General features: G+C 45.0%; 1 long non-coding RNA gene across 1 annotated transcript in view; it reads left to right on the top strand.

Annotated features, from left to right (window-relative positions):
* The first annotated feature begins 3,014 nt into the window (after positions 1 to 3,014).
* Positions 3,015 to 10,077, top strand: part of LOC142602911 (uncharacterized) — a 29,460-nt gene continuing 22,397 nt past the window's right edge. The window contains exon 1 of the long non-coding RNA XR_012836747.1: positions 3,015 to 3,360. This is a non-coding gene — a long non-coding RNA (uncharacterized LOC142602911). The remainder of the gene's footprint in view (positions 3,361 to 10,077) is intronic.

Raw genomic sequence — 10,077 nt, 5'->3', positions numbered from 1 at the left:
GCTGTAGGACATCTTTCTCTCTCATTTCAAATGAAGAATTTCTTATGAAAAAGCATAATACATTAGCTGGGGGTACTTATGCTAGCCATGTCAATATAGCATCTGAAATAAATAGCAATGCCAAACTGACGTATCCAGTGTCAACTTGAGAAGTGTGAAGGAATTAGTATGGTTTCCTTCCCCTAGTGCAAAAGGTCATTGGAATATGGTGTGCCTGCTGCCAACTGCCTTTGTGCTACAGAGTTGGATGGAAGGTATGTGGGAAGCGCTCTAAAGAGCTAAGTTATATTCATGCGCTAAGAAACAGCTACAGATTCCTGTTGCTTTTCCCTACAGATGGGCTACACAAAGTAGGCAGGTGAGCGTTACTTAATGTGACTTTTGCAAGTGTCAGTCTGTATGCATAGCATGCTTAAGAACAGATTGGTTTGGAAAATAAAACCTGTGTTTATACTTTTCACAGCCTGCAGTGAGAAAGGGGTCACTCACCCAAGTGGTGTTACAACGGCCTTCAGCTCAACCCAACTCTTTCTCCAAAGGGATAGAAGCCCAGATGAAACTGCGTTATTGTCAGGTTACCTCTAGGTCACAGTGTCGAAATGCCTGTGACTCCATCTCTGTGGGACTCCGTTGCCATCAACAGGAAGGCATCAACATAGATTAGTGGAGTATAGCCCATCAGATGATTTATGTTTTTCTTGATATTTTAGTTCTTTGATTTTTCTTAAAGCAGGACATACATAAAACTTTGTGTATATTCACAAATCTCTCTGAAGCATTGCCCATTTCGTTTGTGTTTGCTGTTGATGTTTCTCTTTTCAACCTTTATGACTATTCTAGGAAATGCTCAATGTAAAGTTTTCTGAGATTACTTTATGAAATTATTATTTTAAAAAAAAAGCATTAGCAGATTCCTTGACAGTTTTCCCAATCTCACCAATATCTTTTGCGGTTATCTAAACTCCCACCTTGCTGACAAGCTTCAAGCACCTATGTCCTAGTTTGCAAAACTGCATTTACTAAAATAACCGTTAATCATGGGTCATGTTGCTAGCCTAGATTCCCTTCCTTGCTGCGCCAGCTGCATCTAACAAAAAGCTTTTTGATTTTCTTATTAGCATCTCTGCCTGGAGGATTCTTATTGTGATCTTACTGCTTACCAGTTGTGACAGGGCTGGTTCTCTGTCATGCAACTAGTTGCAACTCATGAGTTGTGACATCTTTGAACATATCATGGCAATTAAAAAGAGAGAGACAGACATTAAACTGGGATAAAAATAAGTGTAATAATGTCAAAAGGAATATTAAAAGTATGACAAATCATCATGAGTGAGAAGCAAGAGTGGCAGGATCTCACAGGATTCATGAATTCTCATCATTTCTGTTTCTTTTTTCATTATTAATTTCTAAGAGTTATGGCTCATTAAAAGGTGTCAACTCTTACAAATAACTGTAGGAAAATTGGCATTTTGGTTACCTCCTGTCAGCCTTTGTTTAACAAAAAGCCACTGAAACTGAATCTTCAACACCTCCTCCTAGTTGCTCCTACAAAAAAAACCCCCAACCCTGTGCTTTCAGAAACCCAGGTGGGAAACTTGTTGTAAAGTTCAGGTATGATTCCGCGTCTGAATTTAGACAGAGTAATGCTGTATTTACGAAAGGATGAATACTATTTTTTTCATTTACTTTACAGTCCTGCCAACAGAAAACACATTTTTTAATCCTCTGCTTAGCGCTGTGCTGCATTGGAGTGCTACAGCAAAGGGAATGTTAGGGGTCAGGAGGGATTGGTTTATAAGGAAAGATTAGAAGAGTTTAACAGTGTGAGGGAGGCTTTCAAAGATACCCAGAGACGTTCAATGAACAGTCCCCTCAAAATAACAAGGCTCAATACAGTTCATAAAGAGAGAAAACTTCTGTCTGTGTCTGTTCATGACGTTAGAAAACAGCGTTAGCACAGCGCCTGTCTGAGGGGGATGTTGCTCTCACCCTGCATCAAATGACTAAGCCCAAAGGTCTCAGTTCTGCAGTTAATCCCCGTGGTGGGATTTTCATTAACTTTATCTGATGCCTTTATGAGCATGGAGTCTGCATCATCACTTACATCATTATATTTCTGTTTTAGACAGCTGCCAAGAACTTGTAAGCTCAGACCAGGTAAAAGCATCCTTCTGGGGAATCTGACGACATTCTTACTGCATTCAGTAGCGTGCATGTTCCTTAGCAAGATCATAGTACAAATAAAATACAGCTGTTGATTTAAATGTCTATCAGGATTTTTCAGGGATTTTTTTTCGTGAAGATAGCTGGTCTAGGTTGAAGTATAGTAGTGAAAGCTTAGCATTTATAGCAGAAATAACGGGCTGTGCTGCAAGAGACTTAATGTTTGCTGTCATGGAAACCTGTTGCCTTGGAACATGACTAATGAGACCCAGGCTAAGGGAAAGGAAGATGCTATTCTTGAAATTAGTGTTCAGCGAACCCTAAGGAAGACCAGCAATACACGTTTTCAAGTTCCATTGCCTAGGTCATTAAACTTATGTTTTTATTTACTTATTTAACAGCTCTTGTAACCAGATATTTTAATGCAAAGAATGCTATAAAATAGTTCAAGGCTAATCTCTTGGCCGTCTAGAAATAAATAGCATCTTATTTGCATTCCTCTTTCCCAGTACACTACAATATTTGCCCAACTTTTGTGGAAAAGACACACTGAAAACAAACTTGTGGCTGGTCTGGAATGCCCCAGTAACCCAGGGGATGGCTAGCAGTTTGGTTTGCCCTTGGTTGTAGCTGTTCAATTTAAAGACAGTCCAGGTGTGTGAGGTAGGGAACATTTTGGTGTACGTAGCCATGTTGAAAAACCTGGTTACTCCTGTGTTACTCCTGTGTATCAGTGGGGTAAGATTGAAACTTGGGGGGGAACACTCTGCCCTTCTGTTGTCATCTTTTAAAATTCCCACTGAGAATTCTCCTCTCTTCTGGAGCTTCTCGCTCCAAACCCAATACGTATCATTACACGCCAGATTCTGCAATGGAAACAGGAACTCTCTAAGGTCTTCTGAATGCTGACGGTTTTTTCCCTGCGAAGGTGAATTTTGTGTTGCTTGTAAAAAACAACGCTGAATATGGAACCCCTAGTTACACAGGGTGACAAATTCATTACAGCGTGCCGTAGATCTCAGCTGCTCTCTGGGCCGGGATTTTGCATGAATAAATTGTCAGCGGCTGTGTAAGTCTCGCTGCCTGGTGGAGATCACGATTCAGGGTCCTTCTGGAGGCAAACGGTGAGGAGTCAGCCTTAGCTGAGTGGAGCCGGCGATGACAAACCACAGAGGAACTTCTTCACTGAAGATTCAGGTGAAAAAATACGTTCTTTTTCATTTCTCAAGAGGGCTTGGGATGTGGTCCTAGGTGAGTGTTATGCTGGGTAACAGCTCTGAATGAACAATCTGGCAATGTGGCAAGAAAGGAATATTCTGGGAAAAAAGAACAAAGAACTGGCTGGGTTTGTATGCTGACAGCCGCATTTGGGGTGAAGGGGGATTTTTTTCTGGTGTCTGTTGTCAGTGAGAAGGTGGTCCTTGTTCTCAGAGGAGAAACTGGCTTGGGCGATCAGTTCTTGTTTGGCAAGGACTGACACAGTATTATGTTGGCAATGACAAGAATGTTCTGGCAAAAAAGGTACTGCAGAGAGCAATGAAATATTATAAATTATTTTAAATATGATAATAAAACATTGATTCATTTTGGTTGGGTTAATATGGGGAAAACCGCAACATGTAGCATGACAGTTCTGAATGATGATGAAAATAATTAGTATGTCAAAAATGTTACGTAGTAATGTATATTCTAACATTTATGTTTAAACTTGGCATAAAAGTGGAAAGACTAGGACCTCAGGAAATCATATTGTTCATCCTTCAGTCCCAGGCAGGGTCAGCTGCAGTTACATCGTATCTGAGTGATGTTTTACTCACTTCTTCTAATCAGTCTGGGGTGGAGATCCCAAAGTGTTCTTGGACAGTTGCCCTGAAACTGAACTCCCCCTCTCAGTTGAAATGCTCTTCCCAGTGCCAGCTCCTTCACTGCGACGTAAGCCCAGCACTACTTGGGATACCAAGCGTAGATACAGAAAGCCCTTTTACTACCTTTCTCTTTGCAGGAGCCTTGCAGGGGTTCTCCGTTTTGCTGTCTCACCCCCAGGCAGTGCTTAGGGAGCAATGGAGTACAAGGGTGGCTGCGCCTGCCCTGTCTAGGGATATTGGGTGGTTTTAACCTTGATTCTGTTGTGTGAACCATATTCAGTTGTATAGCTGATCGGAAAATTGATCGTTGGTAGCTGGTCGGAAAATTTAAATAACAACTATATTGATGAAAACCAGAAGCACAATTCCTTTCTCTTCCTCCTATTTCCTTACACTCTAACTGCTCATAGCAACTGTGCACGAGGCCTGGATTCAGCAAAGTACTTTGGGGTGTCCTCTGGTACAGGCATGTGAGAAAGCTCAGACCACTTGAACGGGGTATTTTTGAAGATTAAAGAACCCCCTGCCTTGCTGGCTCAGCACTGTGGAAACAGCTGTTTCTTTTCAGAAGTAGAGGGGGAGTCGTCTTCACTATTACAGCTCTGGAGTCATGCTTTACAATAAAATCAATGAGAAATTGTTTAAATTCTAACAGGTGATGACTGCGGGCGGGAGGTTCCTGCACATCGTTTTCCAGCTGGAAAGCAGCAGCAGAGCTCACCTCCCGCAGGCAGGGCTCTTCTGGAGGAAGGGGGGAGTCAAAATACGAAGCTGGGTACGTTTTGAAGCCAAGGCAAACAGGGAAGTGAGACGTTACAGGAGGGACGATTTCTGCTTAGCGTGGCTTCTCAGCCGGGGTGCTGGGGCAGTCGGTGATGTGCTTCAGTCGTGCTGGAGTGGGCACAGCTGGGCACAGCTGTCCCTGCGGGCCGGGGCTCAGAGCTGTGGTTTAATAAGGCACGGCCACGCTCCATGGAGGACTCAGCTTTGAAAAAAATACATCAACTTAAACCGCTTTCACTCTAAATTGTTAGTGTTTCACTGCGTGGGAAGGGCTAAGAGCACACATAGACAGCTGATCTCTGAGAGTGTGGGGGTCAGTTACTCCCGGTCGGCATATAGGCACCCAGGCAGTGCCCCAAGCCTCTGCGATGGCTTCCAGAAGAAATGGGAGACCGGGTCCTTTAGGACACCGGGAGGAGGGGAGGAGTGGGCTGGGAGACACAAGGGTTTGCTCTCGCTTGACTTGTCCTGCCGCGGGCTAACAAGCAGAGCAGCCTTTGCATCCTGTGCTGGTAAGGTTGGCCCAAATATTATAGCCAAGTTGGAGCATCCAGTTCTCCCCTAAAGAACGGGAAAAGTCTGAGATCCCAGATATTTGCAGATTACTCAGGTAAAAGGAAAAGCTAACAGAAAAGCAAAGGGGTATGTAGGGAGGAGAGCCTCGGTTTTCCTTTTGTTTATGTTTTTAAAATGAAGGCTAGTCTAGAACAGGAAGGTATGAGAAGATGTTCAGATTTAATAAATAGAGATCATCCTTTCTGAATTGTTATAAATCCCAGGAAACAAGGAACAGATGAGGACATCTTTGAATAAGGGCTTGAGGGCCAGGTGTGGAACGGTGTTTCCAGATGACACTATCTACCCTCAGCTTTGTGAGTGAACTCCATCGCTTGGAAAAAGTAGTGGTGGTGTTTCTTAATGAAAATACAAGGACTGTTTGCTTAAAAGAAGGTACTGATGACAAATATGTGGTTGTTGGGGGTTTTCGTCATTCTTTTTAATAATGACTTTTTCAGCTGCAGAAGGCTGTGTACATGAGGCCAAGCAGCAAGAGTGCGGCAGAAGCAAACAGGAACGAAAGTGCTTCTTACTGCTCCCTTTCTGCTCCAAGGTGATGGTGGCCGGGAGAAGGAGGGAGGTCCTCCAGGACGAGTCTCCTCCCCTGGCATGCAGCTTCCCCTTCGCACAGCTTGGGGAAGCAGGAGAGCTCAGCCGGGGATGGCTGCCCAGAGCGTTAGAGAAGTCCTCGGTGCCAGCTGGCGGCGGGGGCGACGGCAGCCTCTCCTGCTTCCAGCGTCGCCGCAGGAACAGGGCAGAGAGAGGGTGAGCCACCCTATGGGCAGGAGATTTTTTGCAAGAGAGAAGAATAAGAAAGAGGTCCTTCCAGATGCAGTCTCCACACCATTTGGAGAGGAATAGTTTCAGTAGTGTTAACCACAGCTTTCAATTCCTGCTTTCCATTTCTGCATGGGCTTCCCCCCCATGCTCTCATTACCACTTTTGCAGAACCCTTCCCTGTTTTCTCCAGTCTCGTTTTCCTTCCTTTCCTTTTCCTGCTCTAGCATAAGCTCCCATCCACATCCCCTCCCTTCCCTTCTCTACTCACTTTTAACTGACTTTCCGCAGAGGGAATGAAAAGGTGTCTCAGCCATCTGCTCCTGCTTCTTCCACCTTTTCCTCTCTTCTCCTTTCTCTGTTAATGCCAAGAATGGAAATCTTTTTAGAAAGTTTTGTTTGAGGAATGCCCGCATTTCTGGTGTTGTATTCCCCGTTTCTCCTCCTGAAGTAATTCCAGCGCTCGGTCCAGCTCGGACGCATTGTGCAGTGCAGCGAGGCTCGGTGTAGTCCCTGCTGCCCCTAGAGAAGATGGCAGCCAGGTGCTTTTTCAAGTTTAAATGTTATTTACGGTCTAAACTTGAGATGATGAGGCATGTGCAAAATTTCCGTCTGTTAGCACTTCATTGCTAATTGGTTCTAGAAAGATAAGCAGTAGGAGTATTTTCACTCCCATTTTAGAGTGCTGTGCTCTCTGGAGTTAACTTGGACACCCAGAGGCCATTTTTGCTGTGAACTTTCCATCTCTCTGCTACATATCTACGTGAGAAAACAAATTCTGACTTGGACTGCAGATAAACAGAGACCCCGTAGAAAAATAAGCAGTCAAACCGAGTCAAGGCTAAGAATACTAACAAACCCAAAAGGTCAGACAGTAAACCCATTTCTGCAAAGTGACATAATGTTGATTTTTTTTTTTTTTTTAAAATAGAAAGGTGTGTTGGGCAGAGGCTCACGCCATGACAACTCTCAGCCTGTGTGTAGCACTCTCTTTTCCACGCCTTTTACGTTATTTATGTTTGGTCAGTCATTTCAGTCCTCCCTGGGCTTTCCTATCACGCCTGTGGCCTGAGCAAGTAACCGGGAAAGGAGCGCAGGTGGGCGCGCAGCCGTACTCAAGCCGCATTTTCCATCTCTGGCACCAACCCCGTGCGTGCGGACGCCCCCCACATTGCCACCCTCTCTTTCCAAACCTCCGCTTCACTCCCTAATTGACTGCCTTTGGTGAAGAGGCTGAGCTAACAGCAGTATTTCTGCTTCCGACACCACGCTGGGGGAAGTCGGGAGTCGCGGGCTGCAAGCGATGCTGCCCTCCAGGCAGCCGGGAACGGAGCTAAATATATCTCCGGTCCCCTGCCACGGCCGTCCGCAGCTGAGGAGCGAGCGGCTGCTGTCTGGGATGCGCTGCTGCAGGAGCTGGGCTGAGGCTTGGCTTTGCAGCCTGGAGCTAGCAGGGAAAATAAAATATCACAGATGTTAGTAATTAATCCCATGTAAGGGCTACATCTCAAATGGCCCAGCTTGTTCCCCTCTCTGCTGCAGATTTTCTGGGTAAAGTGCTGTTGTGCGTGTGACAGAAGGACCTGCCGTCTGGAGTAAAAATCTGAATTTTAATTATAGAGAAACAGCCCCTTTCCTAGATTACTACTTTTGCTTCTAACTTGCATGGCACTGGGCCCAGGTTTCTTCACGAAGATTGGGAATCATGGCTGCATTCATGTATAATTTTTTTCACATCTGCACGTTTCAGTGTACCCTTAGCAAGGCTAGGAGGCAAGGGGGGGGGGTGTCTTAAATTTGGCAGCACTGGACTTGTTGATGCTTCTCTGCATGTCTGTTTGGGCAGCCTTATCGGGTGTTACTGGGAAGTGTTATTTGGGCAATTTCAAGGACTGCTTAACAGCTACTCTGGGTCGTGTAAACATCTTGTGAAAGCATTCCCACCTCACTGGGAAGGTGGGGAGAGCGAAGATGCTGCGCTCACCGCCCTGCGAGCTCCGCTGAGCGGGGAAGCGTTCCTGCGAGACGCACAAGCAGGGTTTAGCAAAAGGCCTAACGCTGGGATTTTGGGCTGGGGTTTGGGTCGCTATCTATTAAATCAGCTTGCCCGAGGAGGCATGTTTTATGTTTTTTAGTATTCAACAGAAAAGTTTACCCTTTGAAGGAGCCGTCAGTGCGTACGCACAGTGTAACTCTTCAGGCGGCGGCAGCAGCAGAGATGACCCCTGACCAAACCCCTGTGTTTGGGAGGAAGTTCAGGCTGTTATGTTGATACCTTTTTTTATCTTTTTAATGAAACCTCCTTCCTGCCATTTCAGAGGAGAGGAGGGTTTGACGTCATGTGCTGATGAGTCACTGCTTTTAACAGGCCAGCAAGCAGGGATTGAGAGTGCTGTCTGGAGCAGCTGCTCTGTTAATCATTCACAAAAAGCCCAGAGAAAGCTCAAGGGGAATGCTTGTGAATAATTAAATTTCTGTTTTCATTATGAAGACTCAGTTGATTTACCTGGATCTGCTAGAATCCAGGTATTGGGAAGTGAGAGGAGGACAATGATCTCACCGATTTACTGATAGCACTGTAAATAGCTTTTGGATAGTCATCGGTGCCAGTCAAGCATATATGTGATTTAACAATTTCATGCACAGTTTATGTAATACAGCTCTGACTGTCGGCTACATCTCGCTGCAGCCACTTCAACTATACCCATGTTTTCTAGAAGAGAGTTCTTGGCGAAGCAAATGCCCTTGATAGGGCAAGACACGTATTTTACTGAAAGGCTGAAGATCTGGCATACATCATAGCCTAAAGTCATGTATTCTCAAAGGAAGCACAGTTGTCCAGGTTTGTTCACTGATGGTTCTCCTGCTCATAAACACCTTTCTTCTGAGGATGACTCCATCATTTTGAGTTAATGCTGAATCAGATCTTGGCAAGATATGTTGCACTCATCCTTGTTGTGATGAGCTTTAAACTTCAGTTGCCAACATGCAATGATCAAAGAGTTCATTAGATTCTGCTTTGGATGAGTAGGACTGTTATTTCAGTGAAGATCCAAACTGGATAAATTCCTACATGGTGAATTACTCACTGCTCAACTCTTCCTCTTCTAGGTTGTTCAAGTGTCTTAAGAGAAGAGCTGCTGCCTTTTACCCAGAGGTTTCACTCCCAAAGCAAGCCCATCCCCTAAGTGGTCAGCTGAAGCTGCCTTAGGACAGAAGCATGCCACTTGGCTTTGACAACATGTTAGATTTAGCTTCACCAGCACAGCTGGAGTGCGGGGATGGTTAAGGGAGTGGGATTGCTTACAAACATTTACCTTAGTTACCTATACGATGTGAGTAGAAGGTTGTTATTCTGGCTGACAATGGAGTAATGGGAAGAACCCACATGCACTATGAAGCCATTTGAGTCTGAAGAACCTTTCTGTCTTTGGGCATTGTTTTCATGTCTTTATGATATCCCACCGATGCGTAGGCAGAGCCTAATTAGCTATAGCCATTGAACGAGCAAACTTTTAAATAATTTGTTGAAAATGGACGGAAAAAACCAGATAGTATCACTGTGGAAGAGACAGTTGTCCTGGAAATGCGATAGCTGATGATTTGCTATTTCTGTAATGAGATGATTTCCAGACCCTACTTCTCAGTCTGCAGATACGGTGGCCAGTCTGGACCCTTTCAGAAGAGTTAGCCTCACTCCCTCAGCACGTACATGTCTCCTGGTGGGGTAGGAGAGTGGGGTGGCTATTTAGATATTTAGGGGGGACGGTGAAGGACCAGAAGAGATGATATGTGAAATTTTACAGGGGGGAACAGGGAGTTTCATTGGAATGGGTTGAAATCTGGTATGCCAGCAACGGGCTGACTGTCCTGAGCTGGAATACCAAAGCCAGAAGAATGGGGAGAGCGGTGGGCTAAATAAGCAGCTGAG

This window comes from Balearica regulorum, chromosome 9 (genome assembly GCF_011004875.1).
Source record: "Balearica regulorum gibbericeps isolate bBalReg1 chromosome 9, bBalReg1.pri, whole genome shotgun sequence".
Classification (NCBI taxonomy): domain Eukaryota; kingdom Metazoa; phylum Chordata; class Aves; order Gruiformes; family Gruidae; genus Balearica; species Balearica regulorum.
This window is presented reverse-complemented; position numbering and strand designations above follow the sequence as displayed.